This window comes from Balaenoptera physalus (assembly GCF_965194825.1).
Source record: "Balaenoptera physalus genome assembly, chromosome: 19".
Lineage (NCBI taxonomy): Eukaryota > Metazoa > Chordata > Mammalia > Artiodactyla > Balaenopteridae > Balaenoptera > Balaenoptera physalus.
The window spans coordinates 21,948,005-21,967,035 of NC_138900.1; the positions used below are offsets into that span (position 1 = coordinate 21,948,005).

General features: G+C 44.5%; 2 long non-coding RNA genes across 2 annotated transcripts in view; both read right to left on the reverse strand.

Annotated features, from left to right (window-relative positions):
* LOC309648710 overlaps positions 1-19,031 on the reverse strand; it is a 295,211-nt gene that overhangs the window by 179,093 nt on the left and 97,087 nt on the right. The window lies entirely within an intron of this gene.
* Positions 410-19,031, reverse strand: part of LOC309648712 — a 49,963-nt gene continuing 31,341 nt past the window's right edge. The window contains exon 2 of the long non-coding RNA XR_014256765.1: positions 410-2,570. This is a non-coding gene — a long non-coding RNA (uncharacterized lncRNA). The remainder of the gene's footprint in view (positions 2,571-19,031) is intronic.

The window sequence follows — 19,031 nt, forward strand, 5'->3', positions numbered from 1 at the left end:
TTCCCTCCCGTAGGGTTCTGTGCCTCTTCCAGCAGAGTCCAGAAGGTAGCAGAATCACTGCACTTGACTGCCACACAGGCAAATCACAACCATCCCAGGCCTGTGTGATTGATTTTTGAATAATGGTGATGGTAGCATTTACTAAGCATTTACCATGGCATCACATGCTTGATCTTACTCTTAGAAGATGGTATCTAGTCCCATTTTAAAGAAGAGAACACTGAGGCTGGGGATGTTAGGAAACATGACCATAAATGCACAGCCTGTGAGGAGAAGAGCCTAGGCGTGAGCACTGGCGGTCTGGCTGCCAGGTCTGTGCACAGGGCCACTCAGCAGCCTGCAGATGGATGGGGCTCGGCCTCCCACAGGACATCCGGGGGCTGCTTTAATGGCAGCTGAGAGTGATTCGTAACATCAATAGCTTCATCATTTAATTAGTCCTTGAAAACAATCCATTCTCTTAACTAGTTACATCTATCACATGCTTTAGACAGGAGAGAACTATTTTAAAAGTCCTTTCCTTATAGATAGTGAAAAGCCAAATACTGGCCTGCGTTGTCCATATTATCACACACTCTGGATTTAGGAGGATTACAGTTAAAAACTGCTCACTCACTGCAAGAAAGAAACCCACCATTTCATGTCCCTGGTGGAGTTGACTGTGGTCCTCTCTCCACTCCCTAGAGCGCTCCCTGTTGTTTCAATAACCTCAGCACCTGATGGTAAACTCAAGGCTGAGTTCTGTCTCTCCTGCCAAGGTTTGCTAATTAAACAGGCCTCTCCTCTATGCCCTGTAGAATGGGTGCGTGTTTATTTTTCCTGCTGTCTAGGAGTTAAGGTGGGAACGAGGAGCAGGCATCCTTTCACCTGTGTGGTGTCCTCCTCGGTGCTGCTCGGTGGTGGGTTTGTTTTTGCCTTCTTCCCCGCATTAGACTCAGGGGCCTTTGCTGTCAGTTATCCGTGTTCCACTCCCCAGAGTACCAGCTCAGCCCCTGTCACATCTGTTAAAGGGATGAATGAATGAATGATACTTAGTTTTCAAGAATTTGGCCTCATTGCGGGTTTGACCAGAACTCTGTTATTCAGACTGATTCTTTCTTAAAACAAAGACTAAGCTAATTTAGTTTTAAAAATCCATCATATCCTTGGTTTAAATTAGCTTACTTTTAAGAACGGAATTGACTGTTACAGTAATGTGTGTAGACACAGCTGGCATTAAAGGAATGATTAATTAATACACCCATAGACACAAAGGCAGAAATCTCCCTGCTCAGAAGTCTAGGAGTGCAGCCACCCATAGCCTACAGGGAATTCCTTTGTGGAAGGCTAGCAGGGGCTGACCTTCTGCCGTGTATCAGTGAGATAACGCCCGAGCGCATCGCCAGCTGGAAGAAAGAATGTGGTGTCTTGGGTAGGCAGAATGCCTCCATCAAAAGATTCTCCCTCCAGAGTGCAATTTCCAGGGGAATACAAATATTGTATTTACTGAAATAAAAGACATGGAAGGGGAGAGTTGGGAAGTTGTGTTGTGAAACATCTAGATAGCTTGGCAGTTCTGCAGAAAGAATGGGCCACCTGGAGCAGGGCAGCCTGGGCTTAGTCACTGGCTAGTGGTCGGCTTTGGGTAAATTCTTAACCTCTGTTGCCTCATCGGGAAAATGGAGATAGTGAGGACTGCTCAGTCCTCACACAAGGTGCAGCGGGACAAGGGACTGGAGTTCCACTTTCAGCTGGCAGGACTTTCCTAACCAAGGGTCCTCAAAGGACATTTTCTCAAACCTGCTTCTCTAGCTCACGAGGAACTGGGGTTGACATTAAAGGCGATAGCTGCCCCTTCCTTCATCCTGGGGGCTTGGGATGATGCTGTGGTTCCTAGTGTGGTCCCTGGCAGCAGGAGTGAGCAGTGAAGTATAGAGGGGCTGCGCCTCAGTCATTGTCAGAAGGAAGGCAGAGGCATGGTCTGTTTGCTGACAGCTGCAACATTGACCGTAGAAGCAGAAGAGGTCCCAGGAGCCAATCATCCCTACCTGGCTGGACTATATCCCAGCTGGCATGAGAATATCAGCTGCCAGAGAGGTACCTGGAGACAGAGTTACACATGGCATGGAGGATGAGTGTCTAGAGCAGAAAATCAACCTCCAACCTTCCTCACTTTTACCTAGGAAGCCTCCCGTTTCTCTCTGGTTCTGGAACGAAAGCCATTTTCCTGGGTGACTTTGCGACCTAGGCATCATCCAAGGCACAGGGCGGTGGACTGGAACCTTGTGACTGTCCAGATGTCAGACTCAGCCTTTCCCGGGCAGGACCTCTGACAGCTGCAAGGCACTCTGTTCCTGCCAAAGCACTTCCACATGCATAGTTTCTTCAGGCTTCTTGATGGCTCTGAACCACGCTGTTACCACTCTACTGGTGAGTAGCCCACCAAGTCCAGGGAATGAACTCTCTGAAGGAGGAGGGCTTTGGAATCATGCCCACTGGTCAGTTGAAGGATTCACCTCTGCACCTTCCTTGCTGTGTGACCCTGGGAAAGCTATTTTAGGCCTCCATGTGCCTGTGACCTGATCTGTAAGCTAAGAGAAAGAAACAGGATTTAGTGAGTGAACAGGTAACAGTGCCCACTACAGTATGTGGCACTGGGGGGGTATTGGAAAAACTGACATTTTCAATTGTTTTTATTTTTAGATTGGAAAACACACACACACACACACACACACACACACACACACACACACACACATCATGTTTGAGACCTGGTTTTGCAATTAAAAAGCAAGGGCGGGTCATTTGCCATCTCTCAATTCCCTCATCTGGAAACAGGGGACCATGATAGAAACAACAACAGCAGAACAATAGAGGTGGGGTCTCCCGTGGAGCCCCTTCCAGGTACTGGGCATAGTTAAGTGCATTGTCATGTTGCGGTAATTAAATGAAGTGATATTCACGGAAGTACTTACTACAGTGTCTGACACACAATCGACACTCCATAAACGTGAGCTAACGTGATTAGTAGTTACGTATTCAGTGTGGGGCCCGGCATTGGCTCTTGTCTCATTCTCTATCCTTGTCTGTTTAGCGCATGCATGCATGTGCGCACACACACACACACACACACACACATACACACACAGAGTTTAAATTTTTTTGTATTTTTCTCAAATAATTTAATTCTTTGATCACTTAGATGAGAGCCCCTTGAGGGTAAGGATCCTCGCAAGTTGTTTTTTCTCAGTTTTTCTCCTTTTAGGATTCATTGCAATGAATGGCCAAATCATATCCTCTAAACATTCTTTGCTCCTCTAAGCTTCTGTTGAGCAGACATAACTCGATGTATTCTAAAGCCTTGCCACCGGAAGGTGTTTCTGAAAGCACAATTGAGAGTGACATTGCTTGTCAGCGGCAAGTGCTGTTATTGCCTGGTGCTCATTGATTGGCTACCTCTTCTGCTCTGTGCTAAGCAGTAAGAAGACACAATCTCTCCCCAGGTGTCCTAAAAACTGTGCTTACACTGGCTGCCTCCCAATCTGCTCATAAAATGGAAAAATGCAGCCTGAGAGTCAAGCTTCTGCCACACAGATGGTGCTGGGCTGCTGCATTTGTGAGGCTCTGAATGACCCAGGAGCCCCAACTCCTGGGGTCGAGGGGAAATCACACACAAATAGGAATAATCCTTATTAGTGTGAGCTGTTGTATCAAAACCAGTGATTATTAGGGCAACTAAAATGGATGGTGCAGGATATCACACCATTTGATCAGGTTTTTTAAATGGCCAGAGAAATGCATCTGAATAAAGATTTCATGGACACAGTAACAGCCAAAAAAAATAAAAATTAACTAAATAAAAGAACAGTGACATTAACATCAGCGAGCATTTACTACTCACAGGCACCTTGAAGACATTTCAGTCACCACTGTCCTATGAGTATTATTATTATCCCAAATTTATAGATGAGAAGATGGAGCCTTGGAGAGGGAAGGTGCTGATGTAAGGGCACACACTGGTGAGCTCACACTACACACCTAGTAAGTGATGGAGCTGGGATCTGTCCCCAGATTCTGGATGTCAAGAGCTTCCCATTTTGCAAGGGGAAGTAAGTTTGCCCAGCGCTCATGTTTAGTAGGCATCCAAAAATAGGTGATTTTTAAACGAATGAATGAGTGTCCTTGGCAGGGGCAGGGAGTGGTAGGTATTTGGTTTGTTTCAGTCTGTTTTCCAGTGCCCAGGACATAGTAAGCTCTCAAAAAGTTCTCTGTGTTCAGTCCCAACTCCCTCTGTGATCAGCCTGAAGGAGTCCCCATTGGCTTTCTGATTGCCTTCTGCAGGCCTCAGAGGAGGCCTGTCTGGATTGGACACGAGGGCTGGTTCTGCTGCTGTGGCCACTTGGATTATGTGACAGCTGGCTTGATGCTGAGCAGGGTAAAGGGCACACAGCTGCAAAAGCCAGATGGTTGTTTCTGAATCTAATTCCTTCCTGCTGCCAACCTGGTCTGAAATACAATCCATCACTCACCATGATAGACGTCTTTGAACTTGGGAGCTTGGCTCTTGAGAAGTGCAGGAGGGAAATTGAATACCAACCATCCCTCCTTCCCCAGAGAGGTTCCCTTTTGACTTGAGATGGCAACAGCTTGGAAAATGGTGTCACAGCTCAAATTAGTGCTGAGCAGGCATGAGGCACTTGTGCCCCCAGATGCATGGCTGAGATGACCCAGGACACAGTCACCATCCGTATCCCTAATCTTAATTCTGGCTTGGTTAGGAAATCAGAAATTCCTGAGGACCTTTGGATCAGGAAGCCCAGTGAAGAAGTAGAGGTGGGATGGGCATGGATGTGTAATGGGGAGAGAACAAGGGAGAGATCCTGAAAGTCCAGAATGGCTGAATAGAAACTACAAGTGGACCTCTCTTTATATTCTGGTTGTAAATATGTACTCATTTGGAAAATGTTTGTATGTAAATTAAATTGTTATAGCACTATTTTTCTTATCATTACAGTAATACATGCTTGATTAGTTATGTTCCTTCTTGCACCAGATAATAGAGACATTCAAACTTGTGTGAGCAAAAAAGAAAACAAACAAAGCTAAACAGAATGGATGGTTTCTAAGAACAGGTCCAGAGGGTCTCCTGGAATTGTAGGGTGAGAATGTGGTTGATGCTAAGATGCTGGAACAGGAACGTCCTGTGGACCAGCTCTGCTTGTCCCACTAGCACATAACACCCAGCTTTCTCAACCCCTCCTTCCTCCACTAGTGGTCTAGCCACCTGCAGAGAATCTGATTGGTCCAGTTAGGATCACGTGTCCCTCACTGTTCCAATCAGCTGTGCCCAGGAAGGCAGGGCCGTGAGAGTATAGAAGGGTTACTTAGGGCTCATCCTTATGGATCTGTATGATAGTTCCTGGAGAAAGGGGGTGGAAGCTCATGGGCTGGACAGACACACCCAAAGGAGAGCAGGACAATTTTTGCTCTTTGCAAAGACTTATGAAAATACCAGAAAAAAAGGAAGAAAATGAAGCATTTGGTTTCTTCCACTGCCTGTAGTATCATTTTAGAACTTACTGGACCTTTTCTGCAATTTTTCTTCAGTGGTTGATGGTGAATCTTAAGCTCAATCCCTTTAGTTTCACTGGCTCATAGCAACTCTGTCAAGCTGTTTATTCAGTCCAGTTCTATTGAACATTTACTATGTACTAGGTGTCATTCTGAGTGACAGCATACTACAGTGAACAAGATGGACAAAGGTCCTGCTCTCAGGGAGCTTAGACACCAAGGAGAGGAGTAATCAACACATAATGAAGCTGCTGAGATGATTCACAAAGTGTACATACTGTGAAGAAGGGGAACAGGGAGAGGAGCCTGGCGGTGGAGGGGGACTTCAGAGAGGTGGTCGGAGGAGGCCTTGCTGAGGAGGTACATGTGCCCTGTGCCCTGACAGAAATCAGCTGGCCCTGCGGAGTGGAGGGAAGAGCATCGCAGGCAGGAAGCAGCGTGAGCCTGAGCCAGCAGGGCTGCTGAGGGCATGAGGGGACAGACACGATGATGTGTGGCCACAGAAGAGGGAGAGGCACAGATTCTGAGATGAAGCCAGGAAGGTGGAAATGATCTTGGAGAGACAGCAGTGAGCGGTGGCTTGGAGTGAGATCTTAGTTCTCTGCCCAGGAATCGGACCTGGGCAGCCTGGGTGAAAACTAGGAATCCTAGCCACTGGGTCCACCAGGGGCTGGAGGCTAGAAGCAGAGTTCCCCTGGCTCTTGCCTGCACTGAAAAATGCATTTCTCAGGGAGGCAAAAACTGTAAAAACAGGTACAAAGTTTATTATTAGAGACATAGCACAACAAGTGGGAGAGCACACAGAGAAACAGTTTGTCTGTTTAAGACAGAAGCAAGGCAGAGATACACTCCTAGAGAGAAAGGGTGTGGGCGTCCCCCCTAATGAGGAGGAGCGCAGTAAAGAAGCAGTTAAATCGCTGATAGGGCAGTTCTTCCGGGTCTTTGTTTACCTTTGGCCAATTATCTGTTTCCTTTTTCCACACCTGCCCTGCCCTGGACCCTCCCCAGCATGCGTGCGCAACTTTTTTCCAAGATGGATTCTAGCCCAGAAGCCTATAGGGGGGCTGGGCTTCACCTATTCTGGGGTGGTGCCCCCACTTTTTGCCCCCCAAGGAGCCTTTCTGTGCTTGTGCAGTGTCTCCCTTGCTCCAAGGATGGGAAATATGTGACTTCCTGATCTTTTTTACTCAAGCAGGGTTTAGCCCCTGCCATGACTGTTATCTTAAAGTGTCCACAGAAAGCAAAGTCCAGCTATTTACCCTGTTCCTGTTGTTATTTCCATCTCAAAGTGCAAACAGGAAGCTGTTGTAAATATCTAGCCTAGAGCCCACCTGCCTCCTGCCTCAGGAAATGCAAACAGGAGGCTAGTTGTAAAGGCCTAGCCTGGAGCCCATCTACCTCCTGCCTCAGAAAAGGATGGGTTCACACAGGATTTGAGGGGGCAGTGATGGGACCTGATTAACCTTTTCAGAAGTTAAGTCCATCCCTTTCCCAAGTCTTACCTGGGAAGTAAGTAAGGGAATGTTATAAAAAATACCAATGCCTGGGCCCCACTCAAGCATTGAATATTAAAGTATTTGGAAGAAGAGTCTAAAATTCAGTATTTTTATTTATTTGTTTCTAATTTAAAATAAACCTTATTATACATTTTGATAAGTTTTGACAAATACATGCAAATACAAATACAAATGCATACATCCCCCCAAATCAAGATATAGTATATTTTCATAACCCCAAAAGTTTCCCTCCTGTCTCTTTGTTGATCCACCATCTACTCCTGGCCCCAAGCAACCACTGATATCCTTTGTGTCACTATAGATTAGTTTTGCCCAAGCTAGAATTTCAAGTAAATGAAATCAAGTAGTCCATACTCTCTGTGTCTGGCTTTTGTCACTCAACACAGTGGTTTTGAAATTCTTCTATACTGTTGCCAGAATTTACCTTTATATTGTTGAATAGCATTCCATTGTTTGGATATGCCACAATTTATTTATTCACCTGTTGATGGATGCTTGCATTGTTTCCAGTTTGGGGCTCCTAGGGATAAATCTGCTACAAGAATTCATATGCAAGTATTGTGTGGATATATAGTTTTTATTTCTATTGGATTAATATTCAAGAATGGAAATATTGGGTTACATGGTAAGTGTATTTTTAACCTTTTTAGAAACTGTCAAACTGTTTTCCAAAGTAATTGTACCATTTTACACTCCCACCAGAAGTGTATAAGTGTTCCAGTTGCTCCACACTCTTGCCAACAGTTGCTATTTTTAATTTTAGCCATCCTGATATGTATACATCAATTATTTCATGAGTAATCTTGGTTTTTCCCTGAAATATCTTTGCCTGGCTTTGGTGTCAGATATTGCTGGTTTTATAAAACCTATCTGGGATGTGTTCCCTCATCTTCTATTTTCTAGAAGAGTGAGTGTAGAGGTGGAACATGGCCTTATATCTTCCTTAAGTGTTTGATAGATGCACAGGCAGGGCCATGTGGTTGGCAGCTGGTTTTTGTTGATCTGTCACCTTCATTCTTCACACAGGTGGCTGAGCATTGTGAGTCTTCTCCAAAGAGGTGAATTGTTTGGGAAGCCCATGAAAATGTAGGCCCCTCATCTGCTGGGAGTCTCTGGGGCTTGAGGAGTGCTCTGGGTGGGGAGGGGGCCGGGGTGCTATCAGAAAATGTGTCTATGTTAGCATTTCTGGCAAATTGCCTAAAGAAATCTGAAAAGGTACTTGAATTTCTAAGCCTCTGGTATTTGCCTTGATTCATTTTTTCATTCTGATTAGATATTCATTTTCACACAGAATTTTGTATTGGTAATTTTATAGTCTTTTTCTTAAAGTGGACCCCCAAATTGTTTTCCGTTCATGCCTCACAAAGCTGGATTCCTCTGCCTTGACTCTACCTGTTTACTCTCAGTAAATGGAGAGTGAGCACTCACTGGGAGCCACATTCCCTTCTCCCTGCCTGCCTGACGGGCCCCACTCCCCGCTCTAGCTCCTGGCTACACACTGAGCTCAGCCTGTTTGATTCTGTGGGTGGCAGGTGTCCAGTGTGGCTTATTACAGACACTTCTCCTGAACGTCCAGCCTCTGCTGCCCACCTCGCTGAAGGGGGAGGAAAGGCGTGTGGAACTGGCCTGCACTCAGGAGCTGACCTGAAGATGGATGCCAGCAAGGCTCTAGGTCTGGGCTATGGAAAGGAAGTTCTCTTTGTTCGAAACCTTCACAGAGGGCTTGGAGTGGTCAAGGGAGGCTGCCTGAAGGAGGCAGAGTTGAAGGTGAGGCTGAAGGGGAGCAGGACTTGCCCTGGAAGAGAGAGAGGAAGAGAGGAACAGGCATTGAGTGGACAGGGAAAGAACCCTGAGGAGGTCCTGGCTCAGGAATGAGGCAGGGGACCCGGAGGATACCAGCCAGCCAGATGGAAGGAAGGTGTGTGCATGCCAGGGAGTGGTCTGTGTGAGGTGGTGACACTAGGGAGCCTCCAGAATGCATGCAACTTGCTTTTTGTCCTTCTGGCTAAGGACATTTTTCACGTCTAAGCTACTTTTCACATGGTTTATATATATATATATATATATTTTTTTTTTTAATTTATCCTCACATGATGATAAATTCAAATAGCACAAAAGGTCAGTGAAATATAGGCCTCCTTCCCCTCCCTGTCTCCAGCCCCAGCTCCCACCCCAGAAGCAACCACTGTCACCACCTATGCAGCTTTCTGGAGTGCTGTATGCAAACGAGTTCCCTTACACACCTGGAACAACTGCTTTGCACCCTGCTTGTCCCCTTGATATTTGTCTTGAAGAGAGTTCCATCCAGTGTGTCCACATCGACTCTGTCCTTCTTACCCCTGGGGCTGCCTGCACAGGGCGTGGAAGAGGAATGCTTTGCTCTGGAGTCGGGCAGAGCTGTGCTCCAGCCCTGGTACCATCATGAGCCACCCGCAGGACTGGGGCGAGTTGCTTGGCCTCTGATTCTCAGTGTCTTCATCTGTAAAACTAAGAGGACAATAGCCCCCTCCTCATGGCTCTTGTGAGGATTAAGTGAATGTGTCTAAAACTCAGGTACAGAGCCAGGCACAGAGAACTCCTCATAGCAGGTAGTTGCTAGCACACACCCAGAGAGAAAGCAGGTCAAGAGGGGCCCTGCTGCCCTTCTCCCCCACCTCCCCAAGACAGAAGCAGCCTCGCCCTTCTGTAAATCCTGCAGCTGGTCCTGCCTCCTGGCCCCTTCTCTCTGGGGAGTGTCCTACCATGACCACCCACCAGCCCGCTCAGGATCTTTGTGGCACTTGAGGATAGAATGCCAGTTAAATGTCATCCAGGCAGACGGGGCACCTTTCTCTGTTTATTTAGACTCTGAAATTGTACACTTTTCAAGCAAGAGGCCAGCCAGGGAGCTGGGAAGGCATTTTGGGCTCTGCGCAAGCGGGTTTCCCTCCCACCATTTAGCTGGCTGCGTGGTCAACGTCTTTGTGCAGAAGCAGCACCATGCTGGGGTCTTGTGTGGAGATGAAAATGAAGGGATAAATATACAGGTTTAATAATATTCTCTCATTTTGACAATCTCCGCTGCTTGCCTGTGATATTTTAAATCTACTTTGCATGCTTTCGACATTAAGAACTTCTGATGAAGTTTCAGCAGGAAGATAATATCTTTATATAATGGCCTTGTACTATGTTTGTGATTCTAAACACAAACTTATTTGCTTTTATCACTTTGACTAAAGAGAAAGAAAATGAACCATTAGAAAAGGGCTTCTATTACCCCCCACCACCACCACACACACACCCCCTCCTTTAATTTTCCCCTGGAAGCAGAAGTTCCTTTCTCTTTTATCTTTCCATTCTGTGCTTTTGGGCAGAGCTCCATTATCTGCTCCAGTGCTGCCTTTGAGGTTAATATTTCAGCTCAGTCCTTCCTTTAGTTGTGGAGATGGAATTAAATTAGTGCCAGCAGGAGTGAATTAAATAAACTGTAAAATAATGCCTACTTTCCCTGTGTTCCTTTTGCTATTCTTGTACCCCAGTTAAATTTTTAAATGAATTCTATTGGGCTTTGCAAAGAGCTGTCTTTATCTACTGATAAACAGAAGTTCAGACTGCTCAGATTGTTGTTCAAACTGTGTTCATTCATTCATTCAGTAACCATCTTGCAACCCCTAGAGGGCATCTTATCTGAGAATTGAGACTGCATGAGAGAGGAGCCCAGAAGAAAAAGCCAAGTTCTGATGACATTGGTCCAGCCCCCGGATCCAGCTATGCCTGAAGTCCTAACCCTGGACATTTCGGTGATAAAAATCCCTTTTTTGTTTAAGTAAGTTTTTTTTTTAAACTGTCTGTATCTTGGAATCAAAAGTTATCTAGTGGATACAGAAGAACACATATCTATTCAAGAATAGGATGGAGCTGGGTCCAAGGGGACCAAAGGCTCTTGTCCAGCCATAGGTGATAAGCACAGCAGTCCAGGCAGTGAGGGCCATTCTATCAGTGGGAGAGGACATGGCCAGCACTGGAGGCCAACGCATGGAGGCAAGTCAGAATACCAGGAGGAAGATGAGAAGGGCAGAGCCAGGGTGTGAATGTCCTTCACACCCTGGCTCTGCTATCAACTTGTGTGACTTCTAAAATATCACCCTCCCTAAACATTGGACCTTGGTTTCCCAGTCTGTTGTAGTAACAAGGCTATTCAGTCACATTTGCTAAGTGCTTACTATGTGCCAAGCACTCGGGCAAATGTTCATCCATGTCATCTCTTTGCATCCCCCAACTACTAGCAGGTATCACTCTTGTGTTTGGCTCACAGCAAAGGGACAGAATTGGACTGACCACAGGAAGCTGAAGCTCTGGGGCCTGAAGTGTTTGAGGCATGAGGCTGGGGCATCCTTTGGAGGCAGGTAAAATCAGGAGGACATACTGATTTAGGGAAGGAGGTCTGGCGTCCACTCTGAAGCTCCCACAGCTTGCTGCCAGAGCTGTTTATTAAAACTGTGCTCTGAAGCATCAAGATCATGGGAATTTGCTTGTTCTTTTGGGGGGAATTTTTGGAGCTGTCACTGGGTTAAGCTAAGAGGTAAAAAGGATGTGAGGAAAATCACCCCATTAAAAATTAATACTTTATTTTAATTAGACGCTTTCCTCTATCGGCAGGTAGAAGGACAGAGCCTCCAGAGGCCCGTTTGTTGTCTTAAAAAAAAACAAAAAAAACCCTCTCATGCAATCAGTACAACAATTAAGGAGCACTATTTTTTCCTAGCAAAGGCAACTAATTATTTCAGCCTTGTGCTGATTGATCCATTTTTATGAGCAGTTTTAAAATGTTGGCTACATTTCATGAACCATTTGTGAACAGTCCCAGCAATGATGGGGTTGGAGGGGGGTGTCACTGTGTGGGGATGCTTCCCAAATGCAGACTGACAAAGGTCAGAGCCAACTTCTCCCATGATCCTTTTGTCATCAACCAAAAGGAGTTCCTGGTGAATATAGGGAAGAGGTTACAGAGCACTTAAAATGCTTCAGACTCAAGCCCAGCCCTCTTTCCCTGGACTGTGTCTTCAAAATGTCCTCACTGGGGAGGGACAGACTTTCCCAATTCCAACCTGTATGGTCAGGCCACCCAAGATAGCTGTTCTCTTGCTCTCTGTACATCCCCTGCTCAACCAGTGCCTGCTTTACCTACACCCTACTCACATGACTGACCTTCCTACACACTTGCCCCAGGCCCCAGCTAATGATTGTTCTAGTTTTATTTTATTTTATTGTTTGGTCGTGCCACACGGCATGCAGGACCCTAGTTCCCTGACCAGGGATTGAACTCGTGCCCTGTGCAGTGGAAGAGCAGATTCTTAGTCACTGGACCACCAGGGAAGTCCCTGTTCTAGCTTTAGAACAAAACTCTCTACTATGCTTATGAAAGGGGTGGTGAGGGGCGTGCCCCTCTGCTGGTTTCCCTGGTAACTGATGAGCCAACCTGATGTCAATTCCCCCTATAACTTGTAACCTCCCCCTGCCCCCGGGAGCGAAGACTGACGCCATGTCCTGCCCACTGTCTGCCACGTATGGTGGGGTGTTGATCCAGGACCTCGCTTCAGACGTGTATCCCCCTATTCATTAAACCACTGATGTCTCTGTCGCTGACTCTGGGCTCTTTCTTGAAGGCAAGTACAGGCCTTGCAGGCCTGTGGGGTGCAGCCTAACACACCCCATCTCCACGTGGGCAAAGTCCACCAGTCCTTCAATGTCAAGCTAAGTGGCACCTCAGCCATGAAGCCTTCCCAGGATACCCAGGGGGAGTGCTGTTCCTCCTCTGGACCCTCACAGCCCTAGGCCAAAGAATTCCTTGTATTCAGCAGACAGATTGACCAAGGGTCCACTCCTATCCTTTGTTTGGTAAGTGTCACATTGGGAGAGGAAGGAAGGAAGGGAGGGAGAGAGAGCATGGGAGAGAGGGAAGAAAGAAGGAATAAAACCCCCTACTGTTTGATATTTTAAAATTAGAGATATTTAGACAGGGAAATGTTTATTAAGTATAACCTCTCCTTTCCAGGGAGGGTGGACTTGGTGGGGGAGGAGTGCTGTTTGCCTATGGAGTGATGGGTATAAGAGGCAAATAAAGAAGATAAAGGCCTCCAAATTTTCTCCACACGAGAGGGGAATGAGGCATGCTGTGGTACAGGGGTGTTGGGGAGAAGAAGGAGGTCCAAAGTGGGAAGAGAATGGGGCCAGAGCATGAAGAGATTGTTAAAAGGAAGGAGGCCCAGGCTAGCCGCTAGAGAGGGACTTGAGAAAGAATCAACTAATTTCAAAATTAATTTTATGAAATTGTTCCTATTACATGTAATGTAAACTCTCTCCCTTGTCTTCCTGCAAAAAGTCCTGGTGATGTGTGGTGAAGATTTGGGGTCTGTGGAGGTGAGGAAGTCTGTTCAGGTGGTTGAGTTTGACTTTGACGTGCACTCAGGCAGGACGCCGCACTGAAGCCTGCCCTTCTCAGGAGGTGCAGCCTGAAAATCCCTTCAGCTCCTGGGCCCATGTAGCACTCGGCTGCCTGGGCTAAATTCCAGTTCCCCACATTCTAGCTGAGCAGTCTTGGATATTTTACTTAACCTTACCTACCTCAGCATTCTTATCTAAAAAGTATTCCTTAACTTTGAGGTCAGCATGAAGCTTAAATGTACTAATGTGTAAAGTGTGTAAACAGCACATGGCTCGAAATAAAATCGTTGTCAAATCCAAGTTTGTGTGCTGGATGCACAGTGAGGCCAAACAAGCCAAAACATCGGAGTTTGGAGCAGAGGAAAGTTTATTGCAGGGCCGAGCAAGGAGAAGGAGGCAGCTCAGGCTCTAAAGACCTGAGCTCCCGTATGGGTCTCAGGGAAGCATTTTTAAAGGCCAGCTGAGGGAGGGGAGTCGCAGGGTATGTGATCAGCTCGTGCACAGTTCTCTGATTGGTTGATGGTGAGTTAACAGGGAGGTGTCACAGGGGTTAACATTACCAATCCTCAGCCTCCAGCTGGTTTGAGGGCTATGCACTCTTTGTCAACAAGTAGTTAACTTCTTCCATTTGGTGGGGGTTTTAGTGTCTGTAAAACAACTCAGGAATGTGCATCAGACATTGTTATCTGTGTATTTCAGGGAGGAGCTAAAGATTCTGTGACTGCCGTCTGGCTGATTTACTGTTTGAATTGTTACAGTTCTCCTGGCCCAACTGAAATAGGTGATCTTATTTGACCAAGTGTTTTAAAACCTTTTGAAAAACTTCCCGAATAAAAAAATTTAATTAAAGTGCTTTTGATTTCCAGCTAACTTTGGGATACTTTAGAGGGCCCCTGAGGTATCTCAAAGAGAAATACTTAACTAGGATTATTTCGTGTGTTAAGTTAAATGTAATCAGATGTTTAATCATGTCTTTTAAGGCTTTTGTCATTTATAGAAATTTTTGTACTCTGATGCTGTTACAAAAAGTGATGATCAAGGAGATTCATAGAAAGGCTATGGAATCTGTTACAACAATTCCACATCAAGATGATGGCTATGCGAGGACTCCAGCCCATACCAACTTAAAACAAGGAGCTGTCCTGCCCCTGGGGTCCCTAGTACAGGCATCCAGAGATTTTTACTCCCTGACAGGCAGTGTTGATGCCCTACTCAGCCTTGAAGCAGTTACAGAAGACGGACCATCACCCCTCTGCTTCCCATGAGAATATGGGAGTAAAATCTCTGAAGGGGGAATGAAACAGGAGGGAAGGGAGCAGGGCACAAGATGTAAAAGAAAGACATAGCCATAGGACATGACAAAAACTGGTTAGAACCAACTAGTTCCAAGATGGTGGAAGATTTTGACTTCCAGTCGACCTTGAGCCTCATTATATGCTCATTGTAATATATTAGCATGCTAAATGACACACCCACCAGCACTCTGACAGTTCTAAGGCTAACCATAAAAGGCCAAAAGTTGGCAGTGACCCAATTGCTGGAAATCCCTGCCCCTTCCTCCCCGAAATCGTTGGAATAATCTTCCCATTCATTAGCCTATGAAACTACCCAGTCCATAAAAACTAACCACCCCATATTTTGGGGCCTCTCACCTTCTGAGATGGCCCACACTCTGTCTGTGGAGTGTGCTTCTCTCTAAATAAATCCACTTCTTACCTATCACTTTTTCTCTCACTGAATTCTTTCTGCGATGAGACATCAAGACTCTGAGCTTCGGTGCTTTGTGACCACCTAGAGGGGTGGGATAGGGAGGGTGGGGGGTAGGCACAAGAGGTAGGGGATATGGGGATATATGTATACATATAACTGATTCACTTTGTTATACAGCAGAAACTAACACAACATTGTAAAGCAATTATACTCCAATAAAGATGTTAAAAAAAAAAAAAAGAATCTGAGCTTCATTAAGTCCTGAGACCAGGTGTGTGATTTCAATTAAAAGACTGTGGGTTCAACTGCCAAACTCATTCTATGAGGCCACCATCACCCTGATACCAAAACCAGACAAAGATACTACAAAAAAAGAAAATTAGAGACCAATATCACTGATGAATATTGATGCAAAAATCCTCAACAAAATACTAGCAAACAGAATCCGACAACACATTAAAAGGATCATACACCATGATCAAGTGGGATTTATTCCAGGGATGCAAGGATTCTTCAATATACGTAAATCAATCAGTGTGATACACCATATTAACAAATTGAAGAAGAAAAACCATATGATCATCTCAATAGATGCAGAAAAAGCTTTTGACAAAATTCAACACCCATTTATGATAAAAACTCTCCAGAAAGTGGGCATAGAGGGAACCTACCTCAACATAATAAAGGCCATATACGACAAACCCATGGCAAACATCATTCTCAATGGTGAAAAACTGGAAGCATTTCCTCTAAGATCAGGAACGAGACAAGGATGTCCACTCTCACCACTATTATTCAACATAGTTCTGGAAGTCCTAGCCACAGCAATCAGAGAAGAAAAAGAAATAAAAGGAATACAAATTGGAAAAGAAGAAGTAAAACTGTCACTGTTTGCAGATGACATGATACTATACATAGAGTATCCTAAAACTGCCACCAGAAAACTACTAGAGCTAATTAATGAATTTGGTAAAGTTGCAGGATACAAAATTAATGCACAGAAATCTCTTGCATTCCTATACACTAATGATGAAAAATCTGAAAGAGAACTTATGGAAACACTCTCATTTACCATTGCAACAAAAAGAATAAAATACCTAGGAATAAACCTACCTAGGGAGACAAAAGACCTGTATGCAGAAAACTATAAGACACTGATGAAAGAAATTAAAGATGATACCAACAGGTGGAGAGATATACCATGTTCTTGGATTGGAAGAATCAATATTGTGAAAATGACTCTACTACCCAAAGCAATCTACAGATTCACTGCAATCCCTATCAAATTACCAATGGCATTCTTTACGGAACTAGAACAAATCATCTTAAAATTTGTATGGAGACACAAAAGACCCCGAATAGCCAAAGCAGTCTTGAGGGAAAAAAACAGAGCTGGAGGAATCAGACTCCCTGACTTCAGACTATACTACAAAGCTACAGTAATCAAGACAATATGGTACTGGCACAAAAACAGAAACATAGATCAATGGAACAAGATAGAAAGCCCAGAGATAAACCCACGCACCTATGGTCAACTAATCTATGACAAAGGAGGCAAAGATATACAATGGAGAAAAGACAGTCTCTTCAATAAGTGGTGCTGGGAAAACTGGACAGCTACATGTAAAAGAATGAAATTAGAACACTCCCTAACACCATACACAAAAATGGACTCAAAATGGATTCAAGACCTAAATGTAAGACTGGACACTATAAAACTCTTAGAGGAAAACATAGGAAGAACACTCTTTGACATAAATCACAGCAAGATCTTTTTTGATCCACCTCCTAGAGTAATGGAAATAAAAACAAAAATAAACAAATGGGACCTAATGAAACTTCAAAGCTTTTGCACAGCAAAGGAAACCATAAACAAGATGAAAAGACAACCCTCAGAATGGGAGAAAATATTTGCAAACGAATCAACGGACAAAGGATTAATCTCCAAAATATATAAACAGCTCATTCAGCTCAATATTAAAGAAACAAACACCCCAATCCAAAAATGGGCAGAAGACCTAAATAGACATTTCTCCAAAGAAGACATACAGATGGCCAAGAAGCACATGAAAAGCTGCTCAACATCACTAATTATTAGAGAAATGCAAATGAAAACTACAATGAAGTATCACCTCACACCAGTTAGAATGGGCATCATCAGAAAATCTACAAACAACAAATGCTGGAGAGGGTGTGGAGAAAAGGGAACCCTCTTGCACTGTTGGTGGGAATGTAAATTGATACAGCCACTATGGAGAACAATATGGAGGTTCCTTAAAAAACTAAAAATAGAATTACCATATGATCCAGCAATCCCACTACTGGGCGTATACCCAGAGAAAACCATAATTCAAAAAGACACATGCACCCCAATGTTCATTGCAGCACTATTTACAATAGCCAGGACATGGAAGCAATCTAAATGCCCATCGACAGATGAATGGATAAAGAAGAAGTGGTACGTATATACAATGGAATATTACTCAGCCATAAAAAGGAACGAAAGTGAGTCATTTGTTGAGACGTGGATGGATCTAGAGACTGTCATACAGAGTGAAGTAAGTCAGAAAGAGAAAAACAAATATCGTATATTAACGCATGTATGTGGAACCTAGAAAAATGGTACAGATGAGCCGGTTTGCAGGGCAGAAGTTGAGACACAGATGTAGAGAACAGACATATGGACACCAAGGGGGAAAAATTGTGGTGGGGTGGGGATGGTGGTGTGCTGAATTGGGCGATTGGGATTGACATGTATACACTGATTTGTATAAAACTGATGACTAAAAAAAAAAAAAAAAAAAAGACTGTGGGTTCAAGTCCCAGTCTGAGTTGCACGGTTTCACAGCTGCTATTTTTGTCTCACAGTGAGGCCAAACAAACTGAAATGTTGGAGTTTATTGCAGGGCTGAGCAAGGAGAAAGGGGGCAGGGTTGGGGGGCGGGGAGGACTCATCCTCCAAAAACCCCCAACCTACCCAAAGGGTTTCGCAAAGCATTTTTAAAGGCCAGGTTAGGAGGGGTAAGTGATCAGCTCATGCACAATTCTCTGACTGGTTGATGGTGATGAATCCTTAGGGGCTAGTAGTTAATTTTTTCCATTTGGTGGTGGTTTTTTAGCATCTGAACAACTCAGGAAATAAGCATCAGATACTATTATCTAAGTACTTACTTAAGAGAGGGGCTAAAGCAGGGGATATGGGGGAGGGGTCTGTCCCAAGAAGGCCCCATAGGATCCTGCTCAGTTATAACTACATGTTCACGTTCTTTCAATCATTAATTCTTGAGCCAGGCTTTTGTGACTCAGGGGAAGCCTGGGAGACTACAGCTGTTCTACAGACTAGAGGTAGGCAGATGATGTGGGGGGAGGGGTCTGCCCTATGAAGGGCCCCATAGTGTCCTGCTCGGTTACAAAATGTTAGATATTATTCTCTCATTCCTCTTCTTTTCCAATCTGAGGAAACATGTTAGAGAAAAAAGGGCGTTGGAAATATATGTGGAAACCTTTAAAATATTCCTACTAGGGTTGCCAGATAAAATGTTGGACTCCCAGATAAATCTGAATTTCAGATAATGACAAATAATTTGAAATTAAGATTTAACTGAACATCCTACATTTTTAGCTGCTAAATTCGGCAACTCTAGTTCCTACCCTTTGACCCTAAAATTTCACTTCTGGGACTCTATTCTAAGTAAACAATTTTAAATAAGATAAGTATTATTCAAGGAAGGTTTCCTTGGAGTTTTTTGAAAATAAGTGTTGAAAAATTAGGAACAAACAATACACTCAATAGTAGGAAAATGATTAAGTAAATTAGGATATATCTACTTG